Here is a 20,610-nt window from a genome sequence, read left to right as displayed (position 1 = left end):
ATATATCAACTGCGTGTTATCTATACTTCCAAAGAAGTCACAAAACAACAAGAGTTTAACAGTGTGTATCCAACCTTGCCTTGTGGTATGGAGAGACACCCAGGCTACTTTTTTTAAGCTGTAGTTGGGCACAATACCTTTATTTTATTTATTTTTATGTGGTGCTGAAGATCAAACTCAGTGCCTTGCATGTGCTAGGTGAGCGCTCTACCGCTGAGCCACAACCCCAGCACCCCCCCTTTTTTGTTTTGGAGATACCTTCTTGAGGAAGAAAATATTCATTGGGTGTAGGAGAAATCATACCCTCAAAACTGACTCGTTTTCTTCTGATTCTTGACTCCTTGGTTAGTAGTTCTTGGTACTGGGAATGTGGTGAGTGCTGAACACTATTTGGAAACATGAGGCCCACACAATTTAAATATGTAAGATGTCATTTTGAGAACTGAGACCTACGGATATTGCTAAGTCTTTAAGCTTATTAAGTAAGGGTCTGATTTGGTAATCTGAAAGCAATCACAAAAGAACAAGGCACAGACTAAGCAAGAATGAAAGCATGTGAGCCAGGAACGGTGGTACAAACCTGCAATCCCAGCAACTCAGGAGGCAGGAGGATCGCAAGTTTGAGGTCAGCCTCAGCAACTTGGTGAGGCCATCTCAAATTTTAAACAAAATACAAAGGACTGAGGATGTAGATCAGTGGTTAAGCGCCCCTGGGTTCAATCCCCAGTACAAAAAAAAAAAAAAAAGAATGAGAATATGTGATTTGATTTTGGTTTATAGAGGGACCACCTGAGAAGTCCAAGGGGCAAACATGGTTTTGTTGGGAAAAGGCTCAGAAAGTACAAAGGACACAAATAAGAAGCTTTTGCATGGTGAAGGCCAAGTGAAAAATTTAATAAACATTTAATAAGCATAAGTTGAATTACAAATATTTTTCCTTCTGACCAATCTAGAATACTCAATACACAAAGGTCTCAATTAGGTAAGGTTTTTAGATAAAGAACTTATCTCAAAATCTTACAAAAATCAAGATCCACTAAAATTAGCAAAATAACTGGATAAAAAAAAGTTGTCTACTTTTTTCAAAATTACATCAATCCACATTGGCTTTGTACTGAACATAGAGAAGAATTACTTTCCTGGGCTTTCAGGAATTCACACAAAGCCTATCTCTCAGTGCCTTTTGCCATTCTTCCTCTCAAATGCAAAACACCAAAAGTCTGAGTTCCACTGTGTGTCTTTTCTGTCTCTCACAACCTTAGCTACTGGAATACTTTATTTTATTCCCAAGGTGTCCATTTCCTTTTAGATTCCCTGGAAGATCCCACCACATGAGCCCACATTACCTATTTTCAGTAAGATGCTGCAGCAGCAGCAAAAGGGCATACTTACTCCTCTTTATCCACAAATCCTTTTGTACTTGAAGTACCTCCATAAGAAGGAAAGGGGGGTAGGGAGGGAGGGAGGAGGCAGCAAGCCCCAGGTTTAAAGGCCAGTGCTCTGCCTACTTCTACTACCAAGAACCTGATTAATGGCTGTCCTCTAAGAAACTGCTCCTTGGCAGAAATCTACAGGCCATATGCAAAAGAGGGCAATTTTTATATCCTTTATGATCTCAAAAGATCAGGTGAATCCCCAGCAGTCCTCGTTCTGACATCTCATGAGATGGTGGGGAATAAAAAGCAGCACTAGCTCCTCTGGATTGTTGGCTCCTGTTTTCATTCTTGATCATTGTCAACAAAGCAGCCTATTCTAGAAAGCAGGAAGGCTGGTTCCTGCACTAGCATTCTGGATCTCCTGGAGTGAATAAAGATTGGTATCCACTATTCAAAATTTCAGTGACACAAAATTTTGAAACAGCTTAGAAATCTCCCATGTTTCAAATTTTGAAGGGCAGGGCATTTGATTTTTAATGATGCAATCTGTTCTAGTTCCTCTTAACCCTTAAGATTCTGAGGAGAATGTTCAACACCAATGTGCTGAAGTAAAATTTTAGGCTCTACCTGAACCTCCACCTATGCCCAGTGTGTTAGTAGTTCTGGAAAAAGGTACCAAACTTTTCTTCTTTTATAGTGCCCAGGATGAATCTTGATGATCAGCCCCATTGAAGAAATGCTGAATGAAGGTACCACTAGATCTCAGTTCATTCCCTTTGTTATTTCCATGATGCTCATTTCTCTGGGGATTTATCATATTCTCTTAATGACTTAATGATCATCTATCTGTATCTTACTCAAATACAGTTATGCAGCTGATAATGGTTATTACAAGTTTTTATTGGTCTTCCAGTTATTACAAGTTTTTATTGGTCTTCCGATAAGAAAATTGTATTTCTCACCATCACTGATAGCTCACTTGCTCACATGACTTGCTCAAGAAAACTGCTTTGGCCAGTGAAATGAGTGGTAGTGCTACATGACACCTCTAAGCAGACGCTTCAAAGATTATCATGTTGTTTGACTATAGATCTTTTACCTGATACATCAAACAGGAACAGTTCTTTTAAGCTAGGCAAGAGAAGGAAAATGACAGGGCCCTTGACCAGCAAGACATTAAACAAAGCAAAAAGCAAACATTAAAAAAAAAAAAATAGCTGCTTTTAGAGAACAAGTTCTAATTTCTCTTTAAAAAAAAAAAAAAATTAAAACAACACCAGGAGTGGTGCAGCGTGCCTGTAATCCCAGTGATTTAAGGAGGCTGGGGCAGGAGGGTCACCAGTTCCAGTCCAGCCTCAGCAACTCAGCAAGGCCCCAAGCAACTTAGTAAGACCCTCTCTCACAATAAAAAATAAAAAGGCCAGGGAATGTGGCTCACTGGTAAAATAGCTCTGGGGTCAATCCTCAATAATTAACATACACACACACCTTCTAGAACTATTTGTTACACCAGTCTAACAATGGTATGGAAAAGAAAGAAAAGCTGAATATAGGGAAAAAAACACAAAAGGACTTATAAACAGCAGTTACCATTTTGGGAGCATATAGCAGGTTTATATTATTAGCTTATTTGGTCTGCACAAAACCATTCAAGGTAGGTATTAATATCAGTATTTTACAGAAAAAGGAGTCATGAGCTGAGGCAAAGATTTTTTAAGCAAAATTATATCTCACAAATAGTGTTATCTTGAATGTTAATGCTTACTGAGTTTTTTTACAAGATGCTCACGTGAATATTTCATTTTGGGTTAACAAGAATTTGGATACATACAGAAGCTATTTGAATACATTTTAAAAGAAACAGGAAAATCTTTACCATGACTCAGTACATGCTCTGAGGGTGTGATATTAATGATTTATAATATAATCAAAAAAATCACCAGAAACAAAACATATTAAGCATTTGATTATCTACAAGAGAAACTATAGGGGGAAAAGCCAATATATCCAGCTAAAATGAAGAGGTACCTGGGATAAAAATTTCAGAAATTATAATTAGAAGCATATTTTTTTTAACTTGAGAAAAATAAAGGACTCTAGAAAACTGTACTTGAATTCTTCAAAATGGTGGGTATGGTGGCATGCAGTCCCAGCTACACAGAAGGCTAAGTCAAGATCTCACAGCTCAGGAGTTTAAGGCCAGCCTGAGCCAACAGAGACCCTACCTCTTTTAAAACAAGAACAACAATAAGAAAGAAAGAAAAAAAAATGTTCTAGTGATTGTGAAGAAACTGTTTCCAGGAATAAGAAGGGGAGGAGTTGAAGAGGAAAGGAAAAGCAGCAGCAGTGGCAAAATTATTTCTAAAAATGAACTGGGGTTGTGGCTCAGCCGTAGAGCGCTTACTTAGCATGTGAGAGGCCCTGGGTTCAATCCTCAGCACCATATAAAAATAAATAAACAAACAAAATGAAGATATTGTGTCCAACTACAACTAAAAAAACAAATATTTTTTAAAATTATTTCTAAACTTAAAAAATTCAAGTGTTTATATAAAATCCCCCAAATAAATTTTCCAAATACAAACTTATTATTTCATCCGTATCAGTCAAAGTTTATATGTACTTCACATGAAGTAGAGCATTTGCCAAGCAACCATAAAGTCAGATTCTCAGCACCACTAAAAAGGAAAAGTGTATGTAAGTCAATATGCCACTAAAAACTTTACCAAATCATTTCATTGGGAAGGCAGTGTGCTGCCTAGATTTAAGCATATACAATAATTTTTTTTTAAAAAAAGTTTTATTTGTTCATTTTATTTTTTACTTGTCAATTCCACTTACCAAGGGGAATCACAACTTTTATAAAAGAAAAAAACTGTAAGAGTTTGAAAAGGGTAGAGGTTTAAAGAATATTTTACAATGATTCCATTTCTTCACAACTAACTGGGTTCATTTTATTCTTTACACAACTTTTGACCATTAAGAATTACTACCACACTCATTTAATTCTGCCCTCAAGTTGACTGGAAAATAGAATATTGTTTACTAATTAGGTTTTATCCACATCTGTAGAGTCCGGTTCACAGTGAGGAGGAGCTGAGGGAGGGAGGGCAGTAGTGAGAAAGTGAGAATCCTTGAATGTTGTTAGGAAAATGGTATTAGACTTAATGAAAGATTTTTATGAAAAGAATTCCGAAAAATAAAGAAATACTTTAGATAAAAAATGAAAATTCAAATGATGAATATGAGGGCAAAAAGAAATAGGTCACCAGGTAGTTCTAACAAAAATATTAAATATATAGCCTTTGTAGAATACTGTAGTGTTCTGATGACAGTAACAAGTAGAAGAGTGAAATCTCCAAAGGGCCAGCACAGGAGACAGACACACACACTCCTATTGAAAAACCCTGACTCATCCAAATAAAAATTTTATTCCTAGGGGTCCTGGAGGATGGAGGAATGAAAGGTATTGGAGGGCAAAACTGATCAAATTATATTGTTATACTGTGTATACATAAAAATATATGAAAATGAATTCTACAATTATGTGTAAATATAATGCACCAATACAAATGAAAAAATAAGACTTTTATTTCTCAAAATCATAAGCCTAAAATAATGCTGGTAGCTGTCAACATTCACTAAACTGACCCCTGGTACTGCAGGGCAAAAATACTCTATCAACCCCCTACTTTTCAGATGTAAGCAGCACAAACACATTAACTATAATACAATATTCACTTTGACAACTTAAGAACTAGAATTTTTCTTTTGATTATTTAATAACACGTGTGTGTGTTACTTACTGGGGATCAAACCCAGGCCTCAGGCATGCTGATCAAGCACTCTGCCACTGAGCTATACCCCTAGTCTTTTTTATTTGAGATAGTGTATCTCTAAAATTACCCAGGCAAGCCTCAAATTTGAGATCCTTCTGCGTTAGCATTCTAAGTAGTTGCAATTACAAGTGTGCCCCAGTGCTCCCACCTTCCTAATTACGTTTTAAAACTTGGTGCTAGTTGCCAGGTGTGATGGTATACACCTATAATCCCAGTGACCTAGGAGGCTGAGGCAGGAATATTCCAAGTTCAAGGCCAGGCTCAGCAACTTAAGCAAGATACTCAGCATTCAGTGAGACCCTATCTCAAAATTTTAAAAAGCAATAAAAATGTGTTACTAGTTAAGAAACTTCATTAGTTGGCCTAAAGAAATTCTTAGGCAACTGTTTCAAAACTGGTAAAATAGTTTACTTCTGGGAAAACCATGAAGACAACGATCTAAAGGATAGTAACAAAAACCTGTGCAAAATCTTATGGCCAATATTAATGACACAAAACAAATTTTCTTCCCTACTTTTCTCCTGCAACCAAGCCAAAGATAATGAATGTTTCTCTGCTCTCATCATAAAAGCAGCATTTAAGTTAGATGATTATTTCCTCTATCTCAAATATTTTCCTTTCCTATCTTCTAGGACACATACAGCACTGTGCCAGCATTCCTTTTCAGTCTTTGCTGTTTCCCACAGTCTCCCAATTCTAAATATTGGAAACTCCTCCTGGGGCTCAGTCTCTGAAACTCCTCTCTTCCCCTGTCCTTTCTTCCCTTTTCTCTTTATACTGGGCCTTGAGAGCTCATTTAGCTTCATGGCTTAAAACGCCATCCATGGAAACCAGGTGAGGTGAAACAAACCTGTAATAACAACTACTTGGGACGCTAAGGCAGGAGCAAGAAGATCACAAGTTTGAGGCTAGCCTGAGCAGCATAGGGAGATCCCACCTCAAAATAAAAAGAACTAGGGAGGTAGCTCAGTGGTAGAGGGTCCCGTGTTCAATCCCAGTACTGGGAAAAGGGGTGGGGGATCAATCCATGTGCTGGGAGTGTACTCAGAGGTACAGAGGTAGAGTGCTTGCCAGTATGCACAAGGTCAGGCCCTGGGGAGTTTGATCCCCAACAAGGGAAAAAGACAACAACCCAACTCCATCCATTATGCTAAAGACAAACTCACACTTTTCTTCAGAATTCCAAAGTCTGCCTAGCCAATCTCATGACTGCACTTAATATCTCCACTGAATATGAAACAGGGACTTAAAATGTAACCAAAACTCAAATTTGATGTCACCTTTTCACACCCTCCCCTCTAACTTCCTCAATCTCAATATTTAGGATCTTTTTCCAGTTGCTCCAGGAGAAAATTCGGGGCATTTCCCGTCCCAAGATCAGGAAGTTTTATTGCTGACAAGCAGGAAGAGTCCCCATGTAGTACAAAAATATGTCTTGGGGCTGGGGATGTGGCTCAAGCGGCAGCGTGCTCGCCTGGCATGCATGCGGCCCGGGTTCGATCCTCAGCACCACATACCAACAAAGATGTTGTGTCTGCCAAGAACTAAAAAATAAATATTAAAAATTCTCTCTCTCTCCTCTCTCTCTCTTTAAAAAAAAAAAAAAAGTCTTTATACAAACTTTTTTGTGACTTTTTCCTTTTTTTTTTTTTTTTTTTTTTTTACAACAGGTGTGTGACACCAGTGAGGGCAGACCCAATCTCCTCTCATTTGTTTCACCAGAAGTGTAACCAGACATATGGGTTGACCTTTATCTGGTAGGGCTTTGCAGACCTGAAGATATTGTTTTGAAAAGGAGACATCACATATGAAAAGCAAGCCCAAGGGGCTGCTGGACAAAGGCTCTGCCAAGGCAGGCCCTGGCAAGGCCTCAGAGCCTCACTAGAGAACAGACAGCCACAGGGCTGGGAGCCCAGGCCGACTACATTTCTGCTCCCTTAAGAGAATTTTCTTTATCAAATAAATATAGAAGAGTCCTCCCCACCCCATAGCATCATGCCCTGGCACTCATCGGCTGCACGGATGGGCTAGAGGCAGAACTGGGTGCTCAGGGAATAAATGCTGAGCTCAGATGGGCTCCCACAGACCCAACAAAGCAGAGGCTCAAGGCACCCAAGTGCTGGATTGGGAACATGGGAAGGAAGGGGCATGGGTGGCCCTGCTACTGCTGGCAAGAGGTGGCCCCATTTTTTCCAGATGGGGAAACTGAGGCACAAGGAGGTTTGGGAACTTGCCCAAGGTCACTCATAAGGCCAGGCCCAGAGTCATTTTTTTTCCCTGGGGGTGGGGGGGTGGGTGGGGGTGTTCCCAGAGCTCACACTCTGGGAAATATTGTTACTTCTCCCAGTGGAGAGTAAAGAAGGTAGAAAGGGCCTTACACTGCCCAAAGGGGACACTCAGCCTCTCTGAGGTAGGCCTGTAGGGAAGGGTCTTTGCTTGGTACCAGAAAGAGCTAAATTCAGTGAGGGAAATGGGGAGAAGAGGGCATTTTGGTGAGAACAGCATTTCTGGAAAGATGGGCATCCACTTCAAAATTTCGGCTCAAAAGAGGCAGCAGGGCTGTTCTCAGGCCAGGCAGGCAGGTCCCCAATCCCTATAAGTCTCCCAGCCCATGAAAGCCCTTGGCCAGGGTCTGTCAGGGGAGACACACCATCTACTGAGGCAAGGCGGGAAGGGAGACACCCCACAGTTCATTCTACAAACACCAGGGGTGGAGGTGAGACAGCATGCAAGTAGGGCCCTGTCCCTGGCCAGGCCCAGAGTATCCCTCCCCAGCCCAGTCAAAGGCTCCCTTCATATTGTATTTCATGTGCTTGGGTACCAAGTGAAGGATGGAGAAGAAAGCAAGGCTAACACGCATGTGCAATACCTCAGAGAAGCTACTGAGATTCGAGAAAGAGCCAAGTCTAGAAAGAACTCCCATCACTGAACAGAGGCCCAGTGGGCTGGGAGCAGAGAGGTCCAGCAAGGAGGACTCCTTTTTTTTTTTTTTGCCTGGAGGTGTGGAGGGAGCCCACATGTGGGCCGTGGATCCTGCTGTCCAGCCAGGCTTGCCGCAGTCTGGCTGGGCACAAATCACGAGCCACTGAAGCAAGAACAGACTTTATTTTTTTTACTGCAAGAAAAAAACCTCACACACACTCCTGGGGAATCCTCCTGAAAGCCACGAGGCTCCTGCAGGAACTCTCCGCAGAAATCTCTCCCCGGGAAATCCCTCCTCCTGCACTTCGCCAACCAATGGGAACTCCCGGGGAATCCCCGTGAGAACTAAAAATAGCGCTAGAACTCAAAAGTAGCGGCAGAGGCGGATATTAACGCCTTGCCTGTCAATCAATACTGTTGGCAAAATGCCAGGGGCCATACAGACTTGGCTGTGGCTCTCAGCAAGGCTGGGGACAGGGACTGCACTGGGCTGGGCCAAGCCCTGTGAGCTGTCTGCATTGCTTATCTGGTCCTCAATGTCAGGAACCACTTGCAAAGGCCCGCTCAGAGATGACAGGGACTGCCACGTTGCAGTCATCAATGGCAGCCAGGCGCTGCTGAGGGTCAAGGACCAGCAGTTTGTGGGTGAGACACACCCATCCTCGGGTATGGTGTACTCAGTGGCCTTAATCTTGCGTGGTAGAGCTCCTGTGGGATGCTGTCATAGAAGGGGAACTGCCCATAGAGCATAGTGAAGAGCACCATATCCAGGGCCCACATGTCACTCAGTTTGCCCCTATATGGCCAGCTGCTGAGCACATCAGGACTGATGTAAGCGGGGCTCCCACTCTAGTCCTTCAGCAGGTCCCCCTCGTTCACAAGATGCTTCCCAAGGCAGAAGTTAGTGATGGTTATCCGTTATGTCCTTTTATTGAGCACCATGTTCCCAAGCTTCAGGTCTCTGTGCGCAATATAAGATAACCACAGTTTCCTGCTCGCTAAGCCTCTTCTCCTTAATGACATAGTCTGCAGTTTGATCAGGTCAGCAGTCTTGTCACTGAAGTCGTGTGCACAGAGACAGTCCAGGACAAGGCAGATGTGCTTCTTCATCTTCTTAACCATTCAGTAATGATTTCACAGATGCAGTCCTGGGCAGACAGGGCTTAGCTGTGGACCCAGCAGGGCCAATGCCAGGGGTATGGAACTGTCCTCAGGAGCGGCACACACTCAAACCAACCAGAGCCTGGATGAAGACTGCAGGTGTGGGAGGTGGAAGACAAAGGCCCAAGAAACCATATGGAGTGCTCAGCACAACTCAGCTTCCCCACACCAGGTGCCAAGACCAATGGCTGGAAGGGCCCGTGGTAGTGGACCACGCTGTTCTATGTGTTCAAGAGGAAGAGCAGAGAGTACTTGGTGTGTAGCAGCATCTTGCCTTGCCTCTTCTCTTGGCTTTCTATGCCTTGATCGCCCCTTTCCCTCTCCTCAAGGGTAAGGCCCTTCAGTTGATAAAAGTCACCTGTGCTATATTTCCTTGCCAAACACTGCACAATGCTTGGCACTGGTGAGTCGCCCAAAAGGGCACCAAGGATGAATGGTCCAGCTTTCTTCGCATTATTTCCAGAAATCCCACTCCCTAGAGCCTTCACTCTGGCCGACGTTTCCCTGACTCCTCTGTCTGATGCTCTCAGCTTCATTCTGGGTTCTTGCCCGGGTTGTCAGCTCTGCTTGCCCATAGCCCACAGCCTAGAGCCAGGGCTGCTCAGCACAGCACTGTGTCCAGGAGAGCCAGGGATTGGCCACGGTCTTGGGAGCTGCTCACCACCACCTCCCAGCACAGCTGCGTGAGCAGCCACCACCACCACCACCTCAATTTGAGGGATCTTTAACTTTTTCTCTTTACACATCAAATCAATTTAACAAATCTTATTGGCTCTACCTTCAAAACTACTCTCACACTTTCTCCGTGACCCTTTGTCTAACCTTCCAACTATTTAAAAGCCTCCTGACTGAACTCCCTATTCTTACCTTTGTATGGTCTTTATGTTTTTTAATATTTATTTTTTTAGTTGTAGTTGGACACAACACCTTCGTTTTTGTTTATTTGGTGCTGAGGATTGAACCCAGGGCCTCACACATGCTAGGCGAACGCTCTACCGCTGAGCCACAACCCCAGTCCCATGTACGTTCTTTATCTTAACAGTGAATGAGCCTTCTAAACTTAAATTAGACTATGCCTTTGGGCAAATGCCTCCCTCAAAGTTTATATTATGTCCTTTAAGACCTTACCTCAGATACCTCCTGCTGATCAAAAAATCATCATTCCCTACCACTGTTATCCATTTGTCACTAGACTTTACCATATCAGCTTCTTGCCCGCTCCTCAAACATCCTGGGCATCTTTCTGCCTCAGGGTCTTTGAATTAGTTCCTCTGCCCATAATGCTCTTCCTCTAGTATCTGCATGGCCTGCTGAGTGACTTTCTTGAGGTCTCTATCATCTCTAATCTTTATAGCCTGTTTTATTTTCCTAGTTTAACTTACCATTTATTAGTTCTAGGCATTTATTTTCTGTCTCCACCATAATTAAATAAATTTCTTGGAGAACTTCATTTTTTGGTTTGTGCTCTTTCCTTAAAATTTTATCTTCTGACAAAGTATTTAGTAAATATTTTTGAAAAAAGTTAATAAGACTCCAGAATCTAAGACCTGAAACCTATATACCTTAGAATGAGAAACATTCATTCCTGGCTATTCTAAAGATGATAATAAGTAAAAACATGAATACTGACAGCATTATAAAAACAAAGTATCTGAAATATTTTATGGCTACCTGAAGTTCAATATGGAATCATTTAACAATTACCTACATCCATGAAAACATTTATTCCAAAAAAATAAATTCTAAGTATTTACAGGTAGAGCAAATACAGGTGTTGATCTGGGAAGTTCACTGATGGGTTTAGGATACAAACTGTGGAGAACCACTGCTTTGGGTCTAGGCATTATTAAAGAACACTGGATGATGAATAAGAAATGCATTTTAAAAATTCTTAAATCCATATATTCCTTTGTATCTTCACTCCCACTGCTCTAAAATGGACAGATTGGTATGTTTGTATTTGTGTTGAAGCTTTAGTCCTCATAGTGTTGGTATTAAGAGGCGGGGCCTTTTGAGAAATGATAATGTCATGAGGGTTCTGTCCTCCAGAATGAGATGTAGGACCTTGTTTTCATTTTTTAAAAGAAGCTTCAGAAAGCTGCCGGTCACTATGTTCAGTGCACTGTCTGTAATCCCAGTGGTTCAGGAGGCTGAGGCAGGAGGATCAAAGCCAGCTTCAACAACAAGGTGCTAAAAAGCTGAGTGAGTCCCTGTCTCTAAATAAAATACAAAATAGGGCTGGGGATGTGGCTCAGTGGTTGAGTGCCCCTGAGTTCAAGCCCTGGTACCCAAGAAAGCAAACAAATTAGCTAGCTGGCTGGCTGCATAGTCCTTCATCTCTCCTGTCATGCAAGGACACATTGTTCTTCTACTTTTGCTTTTCCACCAGTTCTGCCATGTGAGAACAATACAAGAAGATGCCATCAACAGAACAGGCACTCATGAAACAACAGATCTTCCAATACCATGATCTCAGAATTCCCAGCTTCCAGAGCTGTTTGAGAAATAAATTTTTATTATTTATAAATTACCCAGTCTAAGGTATTTCTATTTTAACAGTGGGAACAGACTAAGGTGGGTGATTCTGAAAATCAAACTTCTAGACTTCAAATTGGTCTCCCATGTTCAATACAAACTAAACCAATGTTAGGTTAAGTTTGCTTAGATCCCATTCTTATTATCACTTTTGTTTGGAAGACTTCAAAGAATTCCAGTAACTCACAACATTGGTATGTACTTAAACTCCTAGGCTTACCACCCAAAACCCTCCCAAATGACTCCAACCTAACTTCTAGGCATTATTTCCCCATTAAGATAAAGATCATATGGAAATGTATTTTTCAAAAATAACAGGTACTTCCTAAACTTTCTTCATTTTTTTCTACAGTTAGAAGAAGCATCGTTCCTTCTCTTTCACCCTTTTATTTCAGGGGACAAACACAACAAGCATCTGGAAGAAAGACAAATTTCTGAGTATTGTGGTGCACAGAGGACTATGATCTGAGAAAAGAAGGCCTGAATCCCTAGTAGACTTCGAATGACTGGGGAATGCTAATTTCCTTCACCTGGACAAATTCATCTACTGGTAACAAAAACCACTAAATACTTGCAGTCAAGAGCTTCCCAAAATGATGGTAAGTTCTAAATTGAGTCCTAGCCCCAATCAGAAGTAAGGTAGGGAGGACTACAGGGAGTGCTCTGAATTTATTTTTCCACCGGAAGCACCCATCAGCTGTGAATATTTGAGAAGAGAAAGGGGCCTGAAAAACACTGACTCACAAACAGAATAGTTAAGAGAATAGAGGGGGAAATCTTTTTAAAAACTCACCCACTATTTTAGGAGGTTGGTAATGTTATAGGCTGGGGGTGTAGCTCAGTGATAGAGCACTTGCCTAGCATATTTGAGGCCCTGGGTTCAATCTTCAGCAAAGAAAGAAATGAAGATATGAAAAAAGACATAAAGTAAGGCAGGCAGAGAGAATGGAAGATGTGGGAGGGAGGAAAGGCATGCACTGAACCAAACTAGTGCCATTAAGTCGTGTAGCAGAAGTTGAAATCTTAGTCCACTGTGGTAGTCCAGAAAAGGGCAGACGAAGAACAAGAAGAACAAGGTAAGAACAAGGTAAGAAGAAGGAGAAGAAGAACAGGTAAGAAGAAGGTGAAGAAGAAGGGGAGGAGGAGGAGAAAGGGAAAAAATTCCAAGTTTAACCAGATAGGGAGCAAAGTGGTATTAACAAAAATTTTAAGATGTATATTACATGAAATATTACCCTTTCTCCTGATGTGTTAAAATTTTTTCGTCATTTAAAAAATATGGAAATAGTACCACTTATCTATTTTCTACATTGTATTAATGGCATAGGCCTCAGAAATAAAAGAGTAAATATTTCTATTATAATATTTTTAACAGAGTTTAGAATAAACTTAGAATAAGAAATTAATTTCTTTGAAACCATCTCCACACTGTTGTTACAGTAATAAAGGCACTTTTTCCAAGGCCAAGACTAAACAAGCTGGGTATCTTTATAACAGTGCTTTGAGGGGAAGTTGTTACTGTGTTCTTCAAAAAGGTGTTTCAGAAAGTTTCCTGAGGAAAACAAAAATTTCTCAATTGTATTTTTGGAAGCACAATATCTGACAGATTTTCTGAAACTACAAAAGAGTAATTTAGTTTTTATTGCGGAACAAACAAGTTATTAATATGGACAACTTCAAAAGCCCCTGACTCTATACTGTTTCACATGAATGACAAAACAGTAAGAGGGAGTGGGAGACCTGACAGACCAAAACATGTATTTGAAAGAAAACAAAATTAATTCCAACAAACTTATTAAGTTAATTTTTCAATTTGGTCAATTTTTCAACAAAACTGACACAGGTGCATTAAAATGTTGGAAATCCTAATCTAAACTTTATATATTCTTTATTATCATTAAGAACAAAAACTACACATTTTCCTATAAATCAGACACTGGGACAATACAGAATCTTTATATATATATATGCCATCCTACATGTAGGTCACTGAATGAATGTTACCTGGGACTCTGGAACAAAATATTATATCTTACAAGAATGGCTTCCAGGAATTTGTAAAATAAAATGAGAAAGTAGCAAATCCAGAAAACAATATAAAAAGTATGAAACTCACATGATACAAAGTAGATGAAAAACTACACAAACTCAGCTTTACATAAGATTTTAGAATAAAGGTGGCATTTTCATCCATAGTAAAACAATAGGATATCAAAGTGTTGCAAAAATTGTTTAATCATTGCTGAGCATGGTGGAGCATACACCTATAATCCCTGCTGGGGAGGCTTAGGCAGGAGGGCTTCAAGTTCAAGTCCAGCCTCAGCAATTTAGCATAGGGTTGGGAATGTAGCTTGCTTGGTAAAGCCCCCTGGGGTCAATTCACAATTCCAAGCAACACCCTGACACACCTCCTCCCCCTACTCAAAAAAAAAAAAATTGGTTAAACATTTAGGGACACCATGACACACCACCTCCCCCACTCAAAAAAAAAAAAAATTGGTTAAACATTTAGGATTGAGTTTTTGACAAAACGGGAACTAAAGCATTAAATACTTCACAGGTAACTATGAAAACTAGAAGAAAACATGGGTATCAAAACCAAGATGATTTTGGATCTGCTGATCCCTTTCCAATTGAGTCTTGAGATGAGACCATAGTCTCAGCTACTACCCTGTTTGCAATTAAACTGCGAATGGACTCCTGATCCACAGGAACTTTTAAGTAATTAAGTGTGTGTTGTATTAAATTGACAGGTTTGCATATATTACACCCTGTTACACACCAATTGATAATTACTACAGGCCATGTGCAAGGAAGGAATTATAATGAAGAACCACGAAATCTGAAGTGGATCAGGTGGGTAATCAGGAAACGAATTAAGATTGAGAAAAGGTAAAGGATCAGTGTGTGTTAACCCTAGGGGAAAATAAAGACTGTAGGAGCAAAGGTTCTAGGAGGGATCTGGTAATAGTTACAGCAGTATGCTTGAAATTCAAATTTTGGAGCACCTAAAGTTTATCAATGAAAACACCTAGGTTTTTTGCTCTTTGTGTCATATGCATAAAATACCAATATGGATGTGCATGTACAGCTTCCCAGGGGCAGCAGACCTGATTCCCCACCCCACCCCACCTGCTGCCATGACTCTGGAGTGCCCAGCTATGGGGCTGGAATAGAGAGCTGGAAATCTATTTCTCTGGTCAACTATTCACTTATGACATCCTACATGGTTAGCTCTGGCTTGAAGTCTGAATAAATTAGCTTAAGAAAACAATTACACTGAAGAGAAGAGAGCAAGGAGATGAGACTGGACTGGACTGGAGAATTGTAACTGTATAACTAAGATTTGAATCAGGAGTAGTACTGAGCACTGAGTACATGATATAATAAACTAAAATCTTCAAATAACCCTAATAACAAAAAGACGCTGGCATGACTTCAAACCTTAGGGATTAGAGGGAGGGAGGGAGGGAGGGAGGGAGGAAGGGAGGGAGGGAGGAAGGAAGGTAGGTTGGTTTAAAAGTGGCAATGGGAAGCAAGTGGGATATCAACCCTACTTCCAGGCCTAGAGGTAAAAGGGCTATAGCAGAGGAAAGAGCTATAAAGTAAGTAATGTCTTCTGGAAAGAGCTAGTTTGGGAGAAAAAGTCTAGAAAGCATTCAAAAGAGAATAATGAAACAGCGAGCGGGTGTTGATTATGGCTACTGGTAATTTAGAAAAGACACCATGAATATTTCAGTATCTATGAAGGACATGAGTCAATGCACTATGCTATGAAAGTTAAATTAAACATGATTGGCTTATGTTCTGGTGAAAGCATCTTATCTCATTGTGGACAGGGAACCAGCAATGGTTCATGGGCCATGCTTTGAGTAGCACTAGTCTAAAAAATGAATGATGATCTAAGAATCTTAAAGTGACTGACATAAACAGGAATAAAGGGCCAAACAAAATAGCTCTCTGAGGTCAAATGAATGGATGGTAGATTTATGATCGGTTGAGATGAAAAGAAGGTATAGATGTTGCCCAGAAGCATGGAAGAGTTTGAGAACCCTTTTCCCTCCCAGCGGTAGTATGGAGAAAGAGCATGGAGAACTATTTGGCAACCCTGGTTCTCAAAACACCAGATCTACCCTGTCCACTGTTGTAACCAAAACCCACATTATTTCTAAATGCTCTCCCAAGAAGAGCTGTACAGTAGGGATAGAAACTCCAGTGGGAACATCTAAAAATCAATAGACAAAAACACTTTTGGCATAGAGACACTATGTAACTGTAATAATATAAGGAGTCAGGCATGGTGTCTCATGTCTATCATTGCAGCTACTTGGAAGGTTGAAGTAGGAAGATGCAGAGTTCAAGGCCAGCCTACTCACAACACAGTAAGACAAGTCTTAAAAAAAACAATGAACAACAAGGAAAAAGAGATTTTACAGTTCCTACTTTATTAAAGATGAATGAATCAAGTGGGAGGCTGGTAGCACTGCACTTTTTTCTTTAAATATATATATGTATTTTTAGTTGTAGGTTGACACAATATATTTATTTTATTTTTATGTGGTGCTGAGGAGCAAACCCAGTATCTCATGCATATCACTGAGCCACAACCCCCAGCCCCAGCACCACACTTTTAAGTATGTCCTGCTCCTCTGGGTCCAAACCCAGGTGCCACCAGGATGCCACAAAAAAATATAGGAAGATGCAAGTCATAAGGACCTACCTATAGCAACTAAGACAAGAGAGAGACTGGACTGAGACTTTGTGAGAAAGTGTTTAACCTTCAGAATGATACACCCAGCAAGTGGTGGACTTGCTTTGTAACAGTTCATGAATAAGAGTCTTTCATAACCTGAGCAGTGAAAGAAGCTGAAAAGCCACCATCTCCAGAGCCCAGGGCAGCATTTTACAGTAAGATGTATACAATCCTTTACCTTTATTTCATAAAATTTTATACAGAAGAGAGAAAAGAGCACTATTTACTTGAAAAGCTGTTGATTTGTATTCAGGGAGGGAGCCAAGCAAGGAATGAAATTTTCTGCAGGGTTGAACTGGTGCTTAGTAAGAATGAATAATAATAAATTTTTCATATTTCAGGTCAAAAAATAAATGGATAAAGTGGGGTTCAGGTAACAATTTTCTTAAAATTTGGTATGTTTTTAATGTTTATTTTTTAGTTACAGGTGGACACAATCTTTTTGTTTTATTTTTATATGGTGCTGAGGATTGAACCCAGTGCCTCACGCATGCTAGGTTGAGCCACAACCCCAGCCCTAAATTTTGGTATTTTAAAAAATATGTAAAAACAAATCATTAATACCTATTTCTGTTTAACACATTACCACAAAACTCAGAGTGGCTTAAAATAACAAATATTTACTATCTTTCACAGGGTCCGCAGATCAGGAAATTGAGAGAAGTTGGCATAGGCAGTACTGGATTAGGGTCTCTCGTGAGACTGTAGTCAGGTGCCATCATTTGAAGCACTAACGGAGACAAGGATGTACATGTCCACTGTCAGCTCACTCACTTGGTTGGCAAGTGATGCAGGGTGTTGGCTGGAGTCAATTTCTCTTCACGTGGGTCTCTAAAGGGTTGCCTGAGTGTCCTTACACCATGTGATCCATCACAGCACAAGATCCATGAGACCAAGGAGCAAGTCACAATGTCCTTTAGGCTGAAGCCTCAGAAGCGACACTGTTGCTTCCACATTTTTCTTTAAGTCACATCAGCCAGTCTGATTCAGTGCAAGAGGGAATTCTACTGAAAGAATGAACATCAGTAGACTAGGGTCACTGTGGATCACCCTGGACATTGTCTGTTACCTATACTTCTAACTAAAATTACTAACAGCCACTCACACTAAGTTTGTCTCTTGAATCCAGCAGCAATATCAAGATTTCTGTCTACTCAGACAGCTTCCTTTTTTCTTTTTGGTAGTTGTAGATGGACAGAATGCCTTTATTTTATTTTTATGTGGTGCTAAGGATTGAATCCAGTGCCTTACACATGCTAGGCAAGCGCTCTGCCACTGAGCTACAACCTCAGCCCCCAGACAGCTTCCTTTTAAAAATACAAACTCAGGGGTTGGGAGTGTAGCTCCTGAGTCCGTGAAAAGGAGAAAAATGATGATTTTACAAAATTTCACATTAAATTTAAGAGTTCAACATTCCTCTCTCCATAATTAAGCAGTGCTCCCACCAAAAACACACACAAGACTCCATGACAATGGCTTCTTGACCAGAATGCCAGCACTATTCAGGGGACTTTTTCTTAGAATATAAATTTAATATAAACTTTCTATTCCTTTCATTATAAAGTACTTCACACATTGGTGCAAAATATCAAAAGTCTAGTTAGTGCTTCAGTTGATGATAATATTATCTGACTTGTTTTGACCTCTTACTATGTGCCAGACACTGCTAAACTATGTTTATTACCTCAATTGGCCCATCCTACAGATAAGGAAAAGAGGTGCACTTGTGATAGCACAATGTGGTAAGTGGCAGAGCCAAGACCGGGAATGAGCCTGACACCTGGCACTGGTGTTTTAGCATGTACCCTCTAAAAGGTTCCTTTAAAAAGATGTCAGCTATGGAGAACAATATTGACCAAATTTTATTGTTATGTGCATGAACAAAAATGTAACAAATGAATCTCACTAATATTCGTAATTAAAATGTACCAATAAAAACCACAGAAAAATAAATGCCTTAGGTATGAAAAATTTCAGACAAAAAGTTTATCAAACTATAAAATCATATCAAGAAAAAGCTTCTAAAACTCAAACATAATTCTTGATGCCCCAGTAGCCTTAGTATTCTTTTTTTTTTTTTTTGAGAATATTTATTTTTTAGTTCTCGGCGGACACAACATCTTTGTTGGTATGTGGTGCTGAGGATCGAACCTGGGCCGCACGCATGCCAGGCGAGCGCGCTACCGCTTGAGCCACATCCCCAGCCCAGCCTTAGTATTCTTTATGGGAAGAAATGCAGGGCTGATGGTTTTGTTTGTTTGTTTTGGTACACACTAAGTAAACTGTTTTTAGAGGAAAATGTGGATAATGCTGTTGTGGCCAAATTTTAAGAAAATAAATGCAACCAACTCTTTGTAAGCTATGTTGACATTTTTAAAATTTGCCAAATTTACATATCACTTATAAGAATACTTACATATTTTTATTGGCAGCATGAAAAGATCTACATAAGTATAATGTTCTGCAATACAGTCATGAAAGGGGGTGTGTGTGGATTTCTATATCCCAATACATATTCAATAACCATCTGTGTGCCTATTATGCTTCACAAATGAGGGACTTCTGCTTTCATTGAACTTGCAGTCAGTGAAGAACACACATAAAAACAGTGTGTTTTTTAAAAAAATTATTAGGTGTAGGGCTGGGAATATATTCTGTGGTTGAGTACTTGCCTAGTATGCATGAGGCCCTGGTTGAATTTTCAGCACAGCCCAAAAAAAGTGTAATGAATAACCTCTAAGTGACTGCATCCTTTTTTCATGGTTTTTAGAGTCCACTACACTCAGAAATCTCCTGAAATTCTCTTTCCAGCTTAGTATATCCAACCTCTGACAACAACCACCAAGTTTAATAAACATACTTAATGCTCCCAAACCTGAATATAGATTATCGCCCACCCTTAACTATTCCATACTCTTAGTCCTCCCCATTTCAGTCAACTGTAGTTTTACAAGTCCCTTCTTTCAGCTGCTAAGTAAAGAGCTTTGGTATCACTCTTAACTTTTCTCTCACACACTCCACAACCACTCCTACCACAAATTCTATGATCTACACCTTCAAGATAGGAATTCACTTCACTTCTACCTCCACCAGTTTTCTCCCTGCTATGGATTGAATGTAAATCGCTAAAGTTTATCACTGAATACTGAGTCCTTAAAAATCATGTTAATTGCTTTTAGAGGAGGGGCTTTGGGAAGGTAATTAGGAGTAACAGAGATCAGGAGAGAAGATCTCCATTATAGCTTTCTGGGAGGAAGAGACCTGCTTGCCCTGTGATGCCCTCTGCCCTGTTATGCCCTCACGAGGTGCTGAGCAGATGCCAGTGCCATCCTCTTTGATTTCCCAGCCTCCAGAATCATGAGCCAAATAAATTTCTATTCTATGCTGTTTCAGATATTTTGTTACAGAATACAGACTGTCAGGTTGGGGATGTGGCTCAAGCGGTAGCCTGCTCGTCTGGCGTGCGTGCGGCCCGGGTTCGATCCTCAGCACCACATACAAACAAAGATGTTGTGTCCACCAATAACTAAAAAATAAATATTAAAAAAATTCTCTCTCTCTCTCTCCCTCTATCACTCTCTCTTAAAAAAAAATACAGACTGTCAGAAAACATACTAAGACACTTCCTTGTCTCCCTCTTAAATCTGAGAGCCCATTCTCCCACATACACCAGAGACCCCTTTTTAAAAAAAAAAAATTATTTTTTAGTTGTAGTTGGAAATAGTGCCTTTATATTATTTATTTATTTTTATGTGGTGCTGAGGATTGAACCCATGGTATCGTACATGCTAGGCGAGGAGGGCTCTTCCGCTGAGCCACAACCTCAGCCCCACAGACACCCTTTTAAAAGATTGCCACCACTAAAAATAATTCAAACTTCAGCCATAGTTTAGAAGGTTCTAACTGATCTGCCACTTCTCAATTTATAGTCTCAACTCCTACTAGTCCTAGACTTATGCAAGACCCTGTGGCCTCCTGGTAGGTCTAATAATACACCAGGCCTGTAAAAGACCCTGTGCCCCTC

General features: G+C 40.4%; 1 protein-coding gene and 1 pseudogene across 3 annotated transcripts in view; both read right to left on the bottom strand.

Moving 5' to 3' along the window:
• Positions 1-20,610, bottom strand: part of Cecr2 (CECR2 histone acetyl-lysine reader) — a 148,945-nt gene that overhangs the window by 58,643 nt on the left and 69,692 nt on the right. The gene's annotated exons all lie outside the window — the stretch shown is intronic.
• On the bottom strand, positions 5,591-9,840 carry LOC113200446 (serine/threonine-protein kinase 40-like; annotated as a pseudogene).

The sequence above is a fragment of the Urocitellus parryii genome, chromosome 5, assembly GCF_045843805.1.
Source record: "Urocitellus parryii isolate mUroPar1 chromosome 5, mUroPar1.hap1, whole genome shotgun sequence".
NCBI lineage: Eukaryota > Metazoa > Chordata > Mammalia > Rodentia > Sciuridae > Urocitellus > Urocitellus parryii.
Note: the sequence above shows the minus strand (reverse complement) of the source record. Positions and strands in the feature narration are given on the sequence as shown.